The sequence below is a fragment of the Anolis sagrei genome, chromosome 3, assembly GCF_037176765.1.
Source record: "Anolis sagrei isolate rAnoSag1 chromosome 3, rAnoSag1.mat, whole genome shotgun sequence".
Taxonomy (NCBI): Eukaryota; Metazoa; Chordata; class Lepidosauria; order Squamata; family Dactyloidae; genus Anolis; species Anolis sagrei.
Genome location: NC_090023.1, coordinates 201,682,930 through 201,701,517, shown reverse-complemented (window position 1 = coordinate 201,701,517; position 18,588 = coordinate 201,682,930). Strand labels below are relative to the sequence as shown.

General features: G+C 42.4%; 1 long non-coding RNA gene across 1 annotated transcript; it reads left to right on the top strand.

The window, feature by feature from the left end:
- Positions 1–411: 411 nt before the first annotated feature.
- Positions 412–17,825, top strand: LOC132769894 (uncharacterized). The gene is made up of 3 exons (XR_009630935.2): positions 412–499; positions 5,662–5,762; positions 17,149–17,825. It is a non-coding gene; the product is annotated as an uncharacterized lncRNA (long non-coding RNA).
- The last annotated feature ends 763 nt before the right edge of the window (positions 17,826–18,588 follow it).

The window sequence follows — 18,588 nt, the reverse complement described above, 5'->3', positions numbered from 1 at the left end:
GTCAGTGACTGTAATAAATATTGTATTGTATTGAAATTAAATGAATATTTACAGAGTTGTGGCAAAATAAGGGAAAAAACACAGCATGCATGAGTTCTGTAGAGCAAACATCCATATAAAGTGAGGCTGGGTGGAAGAATATCACAGAAATTCATGTCATTAGAAATACTAATGTAGTGTAATTGCAGCAAGGTGTGAAAATGATCATATCAATACTGGTATGTTTCTATTTTCATAAACAGCACAATTGCTATGAGACAACAAACTGATGTGATAAAGTTCCAAGATAACGGTGTTGGTCCTGAAGCTTTGTTCAGAGGTCTCAGTTTCATTATTTCCATTTAACCTGGTTTGTATATTAACTTCAGCCACTGAGTCATGTTTGAGTCTTTCCCGTGCCATCTCCTTGACTGCAGTCATTTACTTTTTCAGCTCCATCCTATAGTACTAACAGTCTGGAGGTCATCCTGAAGAAAACACCTATCAGTCCTGGATGAATGTAAGGTCATACTGTCCTGCTCCTAAAACAAATTTATTGTCCGTCTTGCAAATTCAAAACAGAGCCAAAGTTGCTGAAGATCTTTTAAAAAGGTAGATTATGTGGTGTCAAGCTTTGTTGTGTATTTTCTTTTAACTGAAACTTCTCTTTCACTAACACAGTTCAGAGTGCCTTTTGCCATGAGGAGCATTTTAGTTTTACTAGCTTTTTCATGTATGTCACAAGCCTGACATTAATACCAGGAAAGATTCTGGAGCAGATCATTAAGGAGGCAGTTTGTGATCGCTTAGGAAAGAATGTTGTTATGATCACTAAAAGTCAACATGGATTTCTCGAAAACAAGACAGGTCAGACTAATATTATCTCTTTTTTTAATGGAGTTGCAAGCTTGGTAGATGCAGGGAATGCATTGCTTTCTTTCAAATAAATTAATATAATGTGGGCAAGACAATACCACTATTAGGTGGCTCTATAATTGGTTAAGTGATCGAATCCAATGAGTGCTCACCAATGGTTCCTCTTGATCCTGAAAAGAAGTGATTGGTGCAGTGTTGCAGGGTTTGGTCCTGGACCCGGTGCTGTTCAAAACCTTTATTAAAGACTTGGTTGAAGGTTTAGAGGGCATGCTTATCAAGTTTGCAACATGCACCAAATTAATACTCCAGAAGACAGGATCAGAATTCGAAAGGAACATATCAAATTAGAGAGCTGTGCCAAAACTAACAAAATGATTTCCAACAGGGAGAAATGTAAGATACTACATTTAGGCAAAAAAATTAAATGCAAAGATACAGGATGGGTGATGCCTGGCTAGACAACAGTACATCTGAAAGAGATCTTGGAGTCTTAGGACCTCATCACATTAACTATGGGATTCACCATGCTTTCCCCTTATCCCATCCCAGTGGGCGTGGGGGGGGGGGGGGGGGGAGAAAGCATCTGCTGCCTGGCTTCTCCTTGTTGTTGCTTATGCAACACAGAAAGCCTCCCGTAGCAGAATACAATGGTCCTACTTCAATTGTGCCACGGAGCCCCACTGGAAGTAGTTTTATATCATGGGATGGTGGCCATATACAAATATTTGAAAGGATGTCATGATGAAGAAGGAGCAAGCTTGTTTTTGCTGCCCTGAAGACTAGGACTAGGGTTCAAATTACAAGAAAGGAGATTCCACTTGAACGTTAGGAAGAACTTCCTGACTGTAAGAGCTGTTCAACAGTGGAAATCACTGCCCCGGATGGAAGTGCCTTCTTTGGAGGCTTTTAAAAGAGGCTGGATGGCTTTCTGTCAGGGGTACTTTGATAATGCTTTTCCTGCCTGGAAGGAGGTTGGACTAGATGATCCATGTGATCTCTTCCAACTCTATGATTCTGAGCGAGGGTAGCTTGAGCTTTCTATTGCCTAGGTAGAAAGTACTTCTTTATATTGCCCTACTCATATATTGCCTTACTCTCACCTGGACTGGAAAAGGCAGAGAATGTGGTACTCCAGAAAAAGAGAAGCAGTCCAGTTATGGACTGGACCACTCTCAGGAAATGGAATCAGTTGAAAAGTGGAATCCTTTCTTTTTAAGCATGCAAATGCAAGGCTAAGCCCTGGTGCCGAGTTGAGTAAGACAAAACAAAACAATGTGTCAAAAAACAAAACAAAAACCCAGCAGTTGAAAAAGCAGACTTGGGGTTGAAGGTGTAGAATATGGCTGTAATTTCAATTTATTGAAACAGTGGACATCGAAAAATGAATTGTTGAAAAGTATAGATAAAAAGGACATGCAGGCAAAATAAAGAAGTTGGTCTAATGAGGGTGCCTGCTGCATCTTCCTCTCTGAAGTAGAACTGACAATGATAGAAATGGTGGTGATGGACATATTTCCTGCCACTTGAGAAACGGGAAGAAGACTTAGTGGCATTACCTGTGCTTGCTTCCATGGCAGAGGCAGGGGTTGCAACTATGGAATTAGCCCCATTCACTAAAGTAGTGGTTCTCAACCTTTGGTCCTCCAGGTGTTTTGGACTTCAGTTCCCACAATTCCTAACAGTTGGTTAGCTGGCTGGGATTTCTGGAACCTGAAGTCTAAAACACCTGGAGAACCAAAGGTTGGGAACCACTGCACTAAAGCAATGAAAGAAGTTGTGCTTTCTGATTCTACTGCACTAGATGCCATCTCAAGTACATAATTCAATGCAATACGACCCATGGGACTGACATCTACTGTTTGATTTATCCACATCCAACAAAAGAATCCCTCCTAGGCATCTTTTAGTCCTCTAGTGCACCTCCGTGGTATTTTGGGGCCAGAAATTCTTCATTTCAGATTTCTTTCAAAAACTGGGTTTTCCATCTCAAGTTGGGGTCTCCTACACTGCATCTTCAACCATTTCACCACTACCTACCTATCAATCTCATCAATAACGCCCTGGTGAAGTGACCCAGGGGGAGGAAAGAAGGAGTAGCAAGGTGAATCTGTTGCCCTGTGTGCAGCTCCCTTTTCGCAATGCTTTCTCTATCACATGGGGAAGGTGTCACTATTGAGGAAAAGCCCCGTGCCGGCTCCATTAGAGCTGGCACAGCACAAAAAGCCTCCTGTATTGCCAGGGAATGTGTCAAAAGATGCTTTCACTCTGGTTGGGGATGTGGCCTCGGTGTTGGCCTCTATCCCCCAGATGTGGTAAAAGTATCCTAGAAAGCTAAAATCACCCCATCTGATGAAGTGGTATATCACTTTTTAATTTATATTCCATAACTCTTAGTATCTCCCTTGTAGGGTTCTGTAGATCTGCAACATATTTGCGTGTGTGCAATACCAACTCAATAAGTTCCATAGCCTAAAATGACCTGGAAAATAAACCACATTTAAATAAATACTACATTTTGTAACACATACTAGATCTTCTTATGATTCACTGCCAAATACATGGTAGGTAAAGGTAAAGGTTTTCCCCTGACATGAAGTCCAGTCGTATCCAACTCTGGGGTGTGGTACTCATCTCCATTTCTAAGCCAAAGAGCTGGCGTTGTCCATAGACACCTCCAAGGTCATGTGGTTGGCATGACTGCATGGAGCACCGTTACCTTCCCGCTGGAGCGGTACCTATTGATCTACTTACATTTGCATGTTTTCGAACTGCTAGGTTGGCAGAAGCTGGGGCTGACAGCGGAAGCTCACACTGCTCCCCGGATTTGAACCTGCGACCTTTCGGTCAACAAGCTCAGCAGCTCAGTGCTTTAACCCACTGCGCCACCGGGGGCTCCTATGGTACGTGGTACAAAATACATGGTACAAACGGGAAAACCAGTCAGCAAATTTAACCCCAGGAAAAACTACCTGTCAGATATGGAAAAGGCAGTTGTCCATAGACATTTCTTACCCTCTATTCATTCATAATGGCACAAATCTCTCTCAGGCTGACCTTTCCAAGACTGTCAAGTTTCAGATAAATCTATTAAGCATTTTAAAAAAATATATGCTATAGAAGGTACGGTCTCATATTTATTGTCATAATAATGGAATGCAGTACTACAATTTTAGTTGGTCTGGTGGCACTAAAATTACAGTATGTTGGCATGTCATAGTCAGTTACATGTGTGCAAGAGAGTTTGCCAAATGTTTTGAAAAAGCATATGCAAATTGCTATTCAGCTGCAATAGCACTGCGGTAATTTTGTTGCATTTATTATAAAACCAGGGAACAGCAGAAGGAAGAGGCCACCAGCTGGCATGAATCTATCTCTTTTGACATCCACAGTGTTCTGCGATGCTCACCAGTTGGAGTTTATTGTTCAGAGAAGAATGATAGCCTAGCTAACAGACCACAATCCAAGGCCAGGAATTAATTCTAGACAGCAAATATTGAGAAAAGAGGAAAACAAGATGTCTTACATAGAAGCATAAGTTGACTTTGGTATTCTCCAAACGCAGCTCTCAGGCGAGGAATGGAATTCACAAAACACTATAGAAAGCAATGTGAATTATGTAATTTCAGGGTTGGTTTGAGAGTCTTCTTTATTACAAAATAAGTGCCAGTTCTATGCAGAAAGTAGACATGTGTCCCATCAATGTTAGAGCATTAGAAAGCTTGTAAATGTTCTGTTTTGTACTGCAAAACGAATAGGAGCCTGGTTGTGCTAGTTGGGGATTTGGGGAGCTAAAAAAGCCACGTTACCACGCTTTGGTGTCATCCTTCATCCCTGGATTCAGCTCCATGTGATTGCACAATGAAAAGGCTGCTCCGGTATAGCTGAAGGCCACTTGTGAAGGGCACCTCTTCAAACAGAAACTCAATGTTGAAAGTCCTTATGATAGCACTAGCATTAATCTAGCAGCAGGAGGGAGAGACGGATCGTTGAAATGATGCTCATATGTTATACTTCTCTGCAGTTTAGATTCTCCATTATAAGCATGGTTGGCTAAACTTTGTGAAGGAAAACTGTTACCCCAAAAATCAAAACTGTGTAATTGTCCACAAAGTGAATGAATGATTCAGTATACATTTGCATCTATGGGGTATATGTATACATATTTATCAAACAATGCTATGTTAAATTTTATCTAATGATGAACATCCAAACCACGTTTTTCTTCAGCATCTCTCCTGCCAAAAGTGTTGTCATGGTTCACAAGATGATGGAAAGTGATTCCCCTGAGTGAGCATGGAAGCCGGTGTACGATGCACTGCAATTTGCCAAAATGTCCTCCCCTAAGTGTCCTCCTGAGCTATGCTTGGAAGAGTGTGCCTAGACCAAGGTGGTTTTGTAATACAGATTGTTTTAATGAGACATTACACTCATCTGAAGCTGAAGAAGATCACGTAATGCTTTTCTCATAATGAAGGCATCCAATTTATTACTGCCAAACACAATGCACAAAGGTCATTTTCTCACTTTAAAATTTCTGAATCATTTAGTAGCTAATTTGTAATGATAATTACTGCAGTTTGATGTGTAATTAGTTTGAGGTATGTTGTTCTTCATCCATTAAAGAGGAGTGAAGAGGGAAAGTATGTTTGATCTTAGTCCAAAGTGGGCAGGAAATAAGATGCTACACTTTGTTGCTGTGGGGTGTAATTGTGTTATTACAATTTTAATTGTAGGATTTAGGAACACAGGAAGCCACTGTATATCAGCTCATGTGCTAATACACAAACACTTCTGTTTACTTCACAGGAGTCATCATGACAGTGCAGATACCCATGTCAATGCATAAATGGGCAGACAACTAAGACCAGTGACCAGCTCCATAATTGAATGAATCGTCTTTACCACTGGTAATTCTTGGGCTAAGGGAATGGGAAGAGATAATATCTCAGATTGTTAGGGGTGGAGCACAGTAGTTTGGAGCCTTTGGGACAAACTAGATGAAGGGTGGAGCTTTGCTATCAGTTTTCCTGCTGGTACTAGCTGTATATACAGGCAGTCCCCAAGTTACAAACAAAAGAAGTTCTATAGGTTTGTTCTCAAGTTGAATGTGTATGTAAGTCAGTACAGGTACATTTTAAAAGTGTAACTATATAAAATAAAAGTCAATGTTTGTATGTATGTGGGTATGTGTGTATGTGGCAGCTTTCTGATTGGCTCCCGCTTCCACAGGCCACTGCAACCTGCACAAGTGACAGACCTGGACCAATTTTGGCACACATAACTCCTATGACCCTCCTATATGCCCTGATGCAGTTTGGGGGAGGATGGACAATGGATGATGGGATCTGCACATCCCACAGACCACTGTGATGCCCACCAATAACAGGTCTAGACCAAACCTGGCACACAGAGTGCCCATGACCCACTCTACATCCTGGTGTGGTTTGGAGGAGGAGTCATTATGGATGATGGGACTTTCATATGGGAATTATAGTTCACCTGCACCCACTGAACACAGCCAACATTGGATCTAGACTCAACTTGGAGCACAGACAAACAATGCCTTCTCAAATAACCCGGGCAGCGACGGGGCACCAAGTTAATATATATATAAGCTTTGGACAGCATAGGGAAGGGTTAACATCTTCGTGTTTTTTGTTTTGCTGTCTGTGCCCCTGTTCAGAAGATTTCACCTCACTTTCTATCTTTGTGAAAGTTGGATTTTGAGAAAAAACAATAGCTTGTTGTGGAAACAAGGGTTGGTGAAAAAACACACTTTCCCTCCATTATAACTCTTTCAGAACTGCATTTCCCTCCCTAGATTGCACTCACTTCCTGTTGTCTCACCCCCCATTCTTAATTATCAGTAGTTTGTAAGTTGGATGTTTGCAACTGGGAGACTGCCTGTACATGATTGTGATGTTTGCCTTCAGTTTCTTTTTCAATGAAAATAAACCTCCTTTGTCTTATTTCTCCACCATTTCCTTACTGTTCTTGCAATGGAATTGAACCGCAGTAACATGAGCAGTATGATAAAATGTCTTGAATGGATGTGGAATAAAACTCAAAAAGGGCTGATGAAAATTATATTGTGTCTCACTGAAAATAAATACATAGACTCTAGAAATTACGGCATTCTGATACCATCCTTGCCCTCAGCTTTGTGTATGTTTCAAATATACATTCTAATAAGGGTCATTTTGAACTTGGCCTCTTTGTTGTGTAACTAATTCCACACATCACATCATTTTTATATAAGTTGGGAAATAATGGCACCTTATGAAAAACATACATTGTGTAGATTGCCTTTTTGTGTGTGTACTGAATGGATGATTGGAAATGATGATTGCAGAAAAAAAATTATTTTGTGTGCTGCTGATAAATCTACACAAACATTTGTGGCTGCAGCATTGACCTTATAGTGAACACATGCAGGTGATCATAGCAACTGATGGAAAGCTCAAAACTCCAATGATTTGGACTCTGGAGCTATTAATATTTATTAGAGATAATATCAAATTAATTACTATATAGTGGTATATAGTAGCTAATTAGTTACCATATGAATCTCCTGGAGTCATTGTGGAGCCTGGAGCCCTAGGTCATGGCGATGGCCAGGGGAACTTTTGCACAATTAAAATTTGTGTGCCAGTTGCACCTGTACCTTGGGAAGTCTGACCTGGCCACGGTTGTCCATGCTCTTGTTACATCAAGGATAGACTACTGAAACGTACTCTAAGTGGGGTTGCCTTTGAAGACTGTTTGGAAGCTTTAAGTGGTCCAACGGGCGGCAGCCAGATTTATAGCCGGGGCAGAGTACAGGGGGCATACTACTCCCTTGTTATGCCAGCTCCACTGGCTGCCAGTCTGCTACCAAGCACAATTCAAAGTGCTGGCTTTAATCTTTAAAACCCTAAGCAGTTTCGGCTCAGCTTACCTGTCTGAACATATCTCCTTCTATGATCCATCTCAGAGGTTAAGATCTTCTGGAGAGGCCCTGCTCTCAATTCCACCTTCATCGTAAACATGACTGGTGGGGATGTGAGACAGAGCCTTCTCAGTGATGGCCCCTTCACTGTGGAACTCCCTCCCTAGTGAAATTTGAGCAGCCCCCTCCCCTCTGACATTCAGGAAGAAATTTAAAATGTGGTTATGTGACCAAGCTTTCGAACAGCAAAGCTCATAATGCAATAAGATAATAAGGAATAGTGAATGAACCAATGGAAAGTCTACGGACTAGATTTTGGATGGCATGATTTTAATAACTTTTTTAATTGTGTTGTTTATTGGTGGGTTTTAATATAAATGTTATTATATTATTGATGTTTATTTTTTCTGCTTTATGTCTAAATATTCTTTTAAGTTTATGTTTTAATTTGGTTAGGTTAATTTATAGTTAGGTGTTATTATCTTGCTATTATCTTTTGGTTTTCATATGTATATACAGCATTGAATTTTGCCTTTATAATGTTGGAAACCGCTTTGAGTTCCCTCAGGGGGAGAAAAGCGGTATATAAATGTAGTAAATAATAAATAAATAAATAAATAAATATAATAGTAATTAATTACATCATTTTGAATTGGTTTTTGTAATAGCACTAAGCATACAATCAATAAGGCTGAAACCAATGTAGCCCTATTGCTTGAATTGGGAAATACTTGAGCTAAGGATTACCATCTGGTGTCACAGGGGTTATGGTTATTCTCTCCTGTTTCTTTAAAATTACATAATAAACTAACAGGCATAATTCCTTAATGAAATTCAAAGAGATTGTAAAATATAAAGCTACATTATTAAAGACAAATGTCATACTTATCCATGCCATATTATTTCTGATTTCTATGTGTGGATATGAAGAAAGCTGACAGAAGAAGTCATTTCATCTGAAATCTGTTGCTGGGGGAAAATTCTATAAGTTATCAATTCCCGAAAAGACAAATAAATGGGTTTGAGAGGAAATTAACCCTGAACTCTCACTAAAATGATCAAACAATTACGCTCTGGATATATCAAGAGACAACATGATTCATTGGAGAAGGTTATAATGCTTGTAAAAGTGAAAGGCATTACTAAAAGAGAAATTGTGCTACAGGTGGCTTGATTTAATCAAGGAAGCCATGGTCTTGAATTTGCAGAACCTGAATAGATCTGTTGATGATTTGAGCTCTAGAGGTTTCTTGTCCATAGGGTCACCATGTGTCAAAGCTGATCTGATGTCAAATAACAGCAACAACCAATATGCAGAGATAAATCACAGGCAAGTATTTGAAAGATTGCTACACACATTATTTTCAATATTCCCATTCAGGTCCAAGGGCTAGTCTAGACAATCTTTATAACTATTTATAAAATATGTACACTACTTGTGAGCTGCACAAGGTTATGGCGACAATACCAACATCTTCATCAAGAGCCACAGTATTACAAGGACAAATGGGAAATACCAAATGATTTACTGCCTTGAATGTATTTTCCCCCTTTTAAAACATGTAGGTCTGAAAAGACAGCATAGACTCTTGATATGGGATCAAATATAGTTAAGGTGTTCCGATCGCCTTTCCCAGCCCAATACTTAAAGATATCTTAGTAAGACTATATTTACAATCCTCTTTTAAATTAAATGCATTATCCTGTTTGATCATGATTACAAAATATAAATGGACTAGATATCCTTATGACTTCTAGCCATGTATCTTCCTCTCTTTGAAGACAAAGAGACAACTTGGCACATTGTGATTACTAGTGGGATTTAAGGTTTGCAAGGACAGTTCATGCAACAGTCTTTGCAAACAAAACAATTTAAAAAGTCCTCCCACCATTCTAGCTTTTTTAAAATAATAGCAACTTGGACAGGGTTGTGTACTATGTTTGTCATCAGCTAACATTTGCACATCTCTACATAACTCTCTGCTTTATTGTTGAAATCCTCTACATGGCGTTCTTGGACACAGTTTGATTAGGAGTGAGATTTTCAGTTTGTTGATACTCTGTCTTCTTTGATGTGTATATGGACACTGTAAAGGTTTTAACAACTTTTTTTCCAGTTGAAGGTAAAGGTCAACAGTGGAAAAGGTCAGGAGAGAAATTTCTAAATATCTGGGACTGCATCTGCTTTCCTGAAGCATTCTCTCCTTCTCCTCCCACCCACTTGTCCTTTGTTTTTGGCCAAAGATGGCCAGGTATGCCTTTATGTAGTATGTCCAGCATTTAGCTGGGCAATAGTACAATATATGTTGCCCTATTTCCCTCTTAGGCTGTTAAGTCTGGCTGATGAACTGCAGTTATGTAATTTGTCATTTGCAGCTGGAAATAATTTGGGTGGTGTAAGAAAAGAAAGGATCAGGGTCACACATGGGAACTGCAGAAGTAATGTGGTCTATGCCTGGTATAAAGACTTTGTACCACCAACAAAGGAAAAATTTCTAAACCAGTGGTTTTCTAAATAATTGTGTTCATTTAATGTAATTTTAAACAAATAAAATACAAAATAAACAAAATTACTCTAAAAATCCTCTAAAGGATCCTGCTAGTGTTGCCTCTTAATTGGTACTAATTGCTGCTATAAAGCTTACAGTAATTGGCATTTCCTGTTAAAAATGTAAAGTTTTTGCAAAAAGTAAAATAAGCTAATTTTTAAAGTTATAGCCAAGCTGTTTTTCCCAATGTTAGTTTTTAACTTGGGTGTCAGTTATGTCATAATGCCAAATCGAAGTCAAGGAAATGGGTCTTCAGGTCAAATGAGAAAACCAAATCATGTCACTGCCTGTAAATGATTCAGTATTTTGAATTGTGTGTTGCTCTCTGTCTAGATATCTTTTGTGTGCATATGTGGCTTCAAGTTATGTGTTGATTTTTGACAGAAGGGGTAATTGTTGCCAGTCTCCTATTCAAGTACTATCCAGGGCTGATAGGTTTCAAAACTGGGAATGGGATCTGGTGCCTTTAGGGTAAATTAAACAACAACAGCAAGAAGAACAACAACAACACTTTATTTGTATTCTGCCCTATCTCCTCGAAGGGACTCAAGGTGGAATCCAGCATATTCAGACATATACAGATACAAGGCAAACATTCAATGCTTCCTTGGAGTCTGACTCTTGATGCGCAGGTGTTATTTATTTATTTATTTATTATACTTGTATACCGCCGTTTCTCAGCCTGACCTGCGACTCAACGCGGTTTACAACAAGATAAAATCCACAACAATATACAATGTAAAACCACAAAGGCATAAAATACAATATTAATGTAACAATAAACAACACCATACATCTCATAACTAAAATCATGATCCAATTCGTTGTCCGATTTTCCAATTCCTGTAATCATCACATTGGTTGCACTGTTTAATCGAATGCTCGTTCAAACATCCAGGTTTTTAATCTTCTACGAAACACCATCAGCGAGGGGGCTGATCTTACCTCCATGGGGAGGGCGTTCCACAGCCGAGGGGCCACCACAGAAAAGGCCCTGTCTCTCGTCCCCGCCAGCCGCACCTGTGAAGCAGGCGGAATAGAGAGCAGGGCCTCCCCAGAAGATCTGAGGGTCCTGGCGGGCTGATAGGCAGAGATACATTCGAATAGGTAACTTGGGCCAGAACCGTTTAGGGCTTTATAGGCCAACGCCAGCACTTTGAATTGAGCCCAGTAGCAAATGGGTAGCCAGTGGAGCTGGTGCAGCAGAGGAGTTGTATGCTCCCTGCGCTCCGCTCCTGTTAGTATCATGGCTGCCCAGCGTTGGACTAGCTGGAGCTTCCAGGCCGTCTACAAAGGCAACCCCACGTAGAGAGCGTTGCAGTAGTCTAGACGGGATGTAACCAGAGCGTGGACTACCGTGGCCAAGTCAGACTTCCCAAGGTACGGGCGCAGTTGGCGCACAAGTTTTAGCTGTGCGAATGCTCCCCGGTCACCGCCGAAACCTGAGGTTCCAGGCTCAGCTGTGAGTCCAGGATCACACCCAAACTGCGAACCTGCTTCTTCAGGGGGAGTGCGACCCCATCCAACACAGGCTGTAACCCTATACCCTGTTCAGCCTTACGACTGACCAGGAGTACTTCTGTCTTGTCTGGATTCAGTTTCAATTTGTTCGCCCTCATCCAGACCGTCACAGTGGCCAAGCACCGGTTCAGGACCTCGACAGCCTCCTTAGTAGCAGGTGGAAAGGAGTGACAGAGTTGGACATCATCCGTGTACAGATAACATCGCACTCCGAAACTCCGGATGATCTCACCCAGCGGCTTCATGTATATGTTAAACAACATGGGAGACAGTATTGAACCCTGAGGAACCCCACAAGACAAAGGTTGTGGGGTTGAACAGGAGTCTCCCAGTAACACCTTCTGAGACCGACCTTCCAGGAATGAGCGGATCCACTGTAAAACAGTACCTCCAAGACCCATCCCCGCGAGGCGTCTCAGAAGGATACCGTGGTCGACGGTATCGAAGGCCGCTGAGAGGTCCAGCAGCACAAACAGGGACACACTCCCCCTGTCGAGCTCCCGGCGCAGATCATCCACTAAGGCGACCAAGGCTGTCTCGGTACCATGTCCCGGCCTGAAGCCAGACTGTGCCGGATCCAGATAATCCATGTCTACCAAGAATGCCTGGAGTTGTGAGGCCACCACACGTTCCAGGACTTTGCCCAAGAATGGGAGATTGGAAACAGGCCGATAGTTGACGAATTGAGTGGGGTCCAGTGATGGTTTTTTCAACAGCGGTTTTATTACAGCTTGTTTTAAACTGGCTGGAATTTTGCCTTCCCGAAGGGAGGCATTAACCACAACCTTCACCCACTCGGCCAATCCCCCTCTGGCCTCCTTTAGAAGCCAGGATGGGAAGGGGTCTAGGATGCATGTGGTAGCTCTCATTCCTCCAAGCACCTTGTCCACATCCTCGGGTTGCACCAATTGAAATGAATCCATCAAAACCAGACAAGCAGATGCTCGTGTTACATCCTCAGAGACTGCCGTTAATATGGTATCCATACCAGAGCGGATCAAAGCGACTTTGTCTGCAAAGAACTGAGCAAAGGCTTCACAGCGAGCTGCCGAGTCATCAGGGCACCCATCCTGCATGGTGGGTTTTAAAAGGCCTCTGACAACTCGGAACCGTTCGGCTGGACGGTTCTTTGCAGACGCAATAGTGGCTGCAAAGGAAGTCTTCTTTGCGGCTTTTATTGCCGCGGCATATGCCCTTAAAAAGGACACAAACCGTGTTCGATTTGGCTCGCTCGGATCCGAACGCCACACGCTCTTTAGTTCCCTCTTCCTTTGCTTCAACGCTGCCAGCTCCTCAGTAAACCAAGGAGCTGGTTTAGCTCGGCTACTTGAGAGGGGACGTTTTGGAGCGATCGTATCTATTGCCCTAGCCATCTCCCCGTTCCAGAGAGCGACCAGGGCATCAACAGGATCACCAACCGAGGAGGCTGGAAATTCCCCAAGAGCCGTCAGGAATCCATCCGGATCCATAAGCCTTCTGGGGCGGACCAACTTAATGGGTCCTCCACCTCTGCAGAGGTTAGGGGGTGCAGTGCATCTAAAGCTGACCAGGTGGTGGTCGGTCCATGGCAACGGAGAGATGGACAACTCCTCAACACCGCCACCTTCCTCCCATCCCTGGCAGAAAACCAAGTCCAATGTGTGTCCAGCACTGTGGGTGGGGCCAGATACCTGTTGGGACAGCCCCATGGTTGCCATGGTAGACATGAAGTCCTGAGCCGCTCCCGATAAAGCGGCCTCGGCATGGACATTGAAGTCCCCCAGCACAAGCAGCCATTGGGACTCCAATGCCAGGTCCGAGACCACTCCCGCTAGCTCAGGCAGGGAGACTGTAGTGCAGCGAGGTGGACGGTACACTAACAGAATCCCTATTCTGTCCCGGTCACCCACCCTCAGGTGGACGCATTCAAAATTTGTTGACTGCGGGATGGGGCCCCTGGTCAGAAGAATGGAATCTCTATAGACCACTGCAACTCCGCCTCCCCGCCCTCCGGATCTCGGTTGGTGCTGCACAGAGAAACCTGGTGGGCAAAGCTGGGTTAAATTCACGCCTCCAGCTTCGTCCAGCCAGGTCTCTGTGATGCACGCCAGATCTGCCCGTTCATCCAGGATTAAATCCTGGATGAAAGCTGTTTTACCATTGACAGATCTGGCGTTCAACAGCACCACTTTCAATTCGGAGGGACCGCCATCCTGGTTACACCAACTTACCACATCAGGAGACCGGTTAGGAATTACTAATGTTGATCCACGCTCCCTAGGCCGAATTGAAGGTCTCCCTTTCCCGTATCTCCCCCTCCCCACCACGACTTCTATGGGGGCTCCACGGCTGACGGAACACCCTCCCTCCTCCATGACGCAATCAACATCCATAGCTTCAACCCATGCTTCACTGCTGATTATCTGATTTATTGCAGGATCAATTCGCCATAGTTTTTCCTTCCATTCATTTCTTGCCCCAACTATGTTGTTTCCGGGACTCTCTAGTCCACTCCACTCCTTATCTATACCGCAGTTGGTTAGCAGAAGGGTTAACAAATACCAATACCTGGGAATGGGTAGCAGCATGGGTGATAGATGTTGGAGAACTATCAATGAAACACTATAACTAACTTTGCCCAAGGTTCTAACTTTGTTAGCGGTGGCCGGGGAGTCCTTCGCACAATTAAAACTCGTGTGCCAACTGCGACCTTACCTCATGAAGTCTGACTTGACCATGGTGGTCCATGCCTTAGTTACCTCTAGACTGGATTATTGCAATGCACTCTATGTGGGGCTACCCTTGAAGATGGCCCGGAAACTACAACTTATCCAACGTTTGGCAGCCAGATTAATAACTGGGGCCAGTTACAGGGAACGGTCGACCCCCCCTGTTTAAGGAGCTCCACTGGCTGCTGTTTATTTTCCGGGCCCAATTCAAGATGCAGGTTATCACCTATAAAGCCCTAAACGGTTTGGGACTCGCCTACCTTTGTGACCATATCTCTCTCCATGAACAAATCCGGTCCCTTTGATCTTCGGGAGAGGCTCTCCTTTTGCCCCTGCCAGTCTCACAAGTTCGTCTTGTGGGCACAAGGGAAAGAGCCTTCTCCTCTGTGCCCCCCCGACTCTGGAACTCATTACCTGGAGAGATCAGGAAAGCCCTTACACTAGAAACCTTTAAAAAGAACCTTAAAACTTGGCTCTTCTGCTGTGCCTTTGGTGAGTAGGTACACAATATGACATTACTGCTCCCCTCAAGCTTCTGTCTCTGGAGTACATGCCCCCCCCCTCGTGGGAAAACTTGGTTCCACAATCCTGTTTTTACAAGCTCCCTCCTGCAAATAACTTGCTCCTCTTTTTATCTCACCCAAGTTTTTTTAACATTTTATCCTATACATGTGGTCCGCCCATTGTCATTGTGATTATGTTTATTGTAATGCTTTTATGTAATTATGATGTTCTTGCTTGTTGCTTATGTTTTTGGTTTGATTTTGCTGTAATATGTTGTTTGGGCTTGGCCTCATGTAAGCCGCCCCGAGTCCCTATTGGGGGAGATGGTGGCGGGGTATAAATAAATAAAATAATAATAATAATAATAATAATAATAATAATAATAATAATTTCCCTTTTCCCTGTCAGCATTGCCCCATTTTTCTCCTCGAAGAAGCCCTATTGCCTCCTTATTCTTCCTTTTTGTTCTGATGTAAGAAAGGAAGACCTTTTTATTGTTTTTAATGTCCATGGCAAGCCTGAGCTCGTTTTGTGCTTTAGCCTTGCAAAGCTTTTCCCTACAGGAGTTGGCTATTTGTTTGAATTCTTCTTTGTTGATTTCTTCCATTTGTCACTTCTTGTGCATGTCTCTTTTGAGTCTTAGCACAGTTAGAAGTTCTTTAGACATCCATTCTGGCTTCTTAGTACTTGTCCTATTTTTCTCTTTGTTGGCACTGTTTGCAATTGTGCCTTTAGTATTTCACTCTTGAAAAAAATCCCATCCATCTGTAACTCCCTTGCCTTTTAGTATCTGTGTCCATGGAATGTTGCTCAGTATTTCCTTCATTTTTTGGAAGTCAGCTCTCCTAAAGTCCAAAATGGGGTTTGACTTGTCTTTGTTTCAGCCTTCTTTTGTACCTCAAACTGCAGGAGCACATGGTCACTAGCCCCTAAGGATCTGACCACTTCAATTGCATTGATCAGATCCTCTGTGTTTGTTAGGATGAGATCGAGAGTAGCCAATCCCCTTGTTGCCTCATCTACCTTCTGGACCATAAAACTGTCTGCATAGCAAGTGAGGAATTCCTTGGACTTTGTACTCTTGGCCGAGTTTGTTTTCCAGCAAATATTGAGATAGTTGACTATTATATCTCATCTTTGTGCCTGTTTGGTCAACTGTTGGCAGAAGGCTTCATCAAGTTCTTCATTCTGGCTTGGAGGTCTGTAGTAGACACATACAATGAGATTTTTTTGAGTCCCAGTTCCCTTGATTCTTATCCAGATGCTCTCAAAATCGTTTCCCAGATTGCAGTCTTACATCAATTCTGCAGCATAACAGTTTTTGACATATAAAGCTACCTCGCCTCCTCTCCCCATTGTTCAGTTTCTGTGAAAGAGGTTATAGCCCTCGATGTCTACATTCCAGCGATAGGAGTCATCCCACCAAGTTTCAGTGATGCTGATGACATCATAATTGTGGTGTTGTGCTAAAAGTTGGAGTTCATCTTGTTTATTTCCCATGCTCTGTGGATTAGTGTTAAGACATGTGAGCCCCTGAGATCTTCCTCTGAGCTGTTTATTGATAGGTGCCCAGGAGAAGCACTCGTTGTGGTCTTTATTATTCCTGGGCAATAACTGAGACAGTATAGACCTGTTAGGATTTGTTTCAACTTATTTAAATGAGTTGGGTGCACTTAGTTCTGTTTCTCAGTTGAGAGCACTCTGGCTTGGTTGAACCTACTAGTAGTTTGAACTACCATTAATATAGCTCTCAACACCATAGAAGCAGTTAATCCACCCCTCCCCCCACCAATAACAAAGCGGCACCTGATAGGGGGATGATGATGATGATGATGATGAGAGGATGATGATGATTATTATTATTATTACTAGGGCAGTGAGGTCTCTAAAACTTTGAGTTGAGGAAGCTTCCAAGTTCCAGCTCAGCAAAGGAGTAGCAGGTAGTGAAGGCAAGAACAACAGTAAGAATAACTACTTTCAATTAGGAACGTATCTGTCTAAAACCTCTGTGGGCAAGCAGTCTCTGGCTGTGTTGGCATTAATTGTCCTTATTTTAATTAAATTGTTTTCTTTTTTAACACAGTGAAAGGAGTCAGATGAGATACTCGAAGTCTGTCAACATTTCCAAAAAAATCAAATACTCAACAGAGGGAGCTAGAATCTTCCAACAGATTTCTCAAAGACAAACCGCTAATCAAGCAAAATGAATGAAAATACATGACAAAATTGCACTACTGGCTTCTGTGAAAGGTTTATCAGCTCCTTAAAGATGGAACAAATGCAGTTTGTGGTTGCCAAGGGGGTACATTATGAGTTGAGATGCAATGATGGTTTCAGTTAAATTAGAATTAGAACTCATTCCAAAACTGCTAGTACAATTACACAAATGTTCAAATTTCTCATTAAGTTGGCTCAGTTAATCAACGTTTTCTAATCATGTTTCTCCTGGTTCATTTTCAAGTGATTATTTGTGCAAAGTGTTTTGTGAGCAGCATCTTGTTATCTTTTGTGTCGCTGAAGAATTTGCCAGGAAGCTTTTGCCGTACCAGTGCATTCTCCAAGACTCCTTAGCTGACTATCATAATCAGTATGACAAGTTTTAATTAGACAAGATATGGGCAGTATTTACAAAAGGATTAGGCATTTCTATTGATTGAAAACTATCCGGCAAGTAAGTGTGAAAGTGAAATGTGCCCTTTGCTTCAAGCACGTGCACATCAAATTACCTTCTTTCTACGGCTCAGGAAAATAAATCTTTCTGTGTAATTATCTGAGCATTTGGATTTTCTTCTTCCTTGAACTACATGACCAGTGGCATTCATCTAAAAATATTTATTTCAAGATTGTGAGTGCCTGGTGCTCTTTCTGGCACAAATTCCAGAACGCAACTATATTAATGTTTATCCTAACCTTTCACCTTAACTCTAGTAAGGCTATGCAGTGGGCATGTGGGAATGACTTTTCAAAAGGCATTACTTGTTTCTTTGAAATGAGCATAACATGAAACATTGAACTGAGCTATTTTTTGCTCTTTTCTGTGTATTTCTTAAAAAGGAACAAAGCTGTTTCAACTACTGTATTTTTCGGCATATAAGACGACTTTTAAACCCTGGAAAATCCTCTCAGAAGTCAGGGGTCGTGTAATATGCCGGGTATAAAATTTATTATATTAAATATTTTGGAAGGGATGAGCAAATGTTGTTTAAAGGGTGGGTGCTTACTTCGGCAAAAGTACCAAGCAAAAGCCTCAAGTCTTCTAGGCGGCTTCTCCTCCTCCTCCTCCTCTCTGTCACACAGTGGCTCCCTCACAATGCCTCCTCTTTCTCTGCTGCTACCACTGAGGTGGAAATGGAGTGGAGAAGCCCCTCAGGGAGACTGAAGCCCGACAGAGGGAGCCAAGCGGTGCCAGAGGGGTGCAGCATCAGCTCTGCTTCAGGAGCCCAGCTCCAGCGGGAGGGCAGCTACCCACCTCCCCTCGGCATCCTGAGTGGCATGGCCTGAGGAGGAGGAGGAGGAGGAGGAG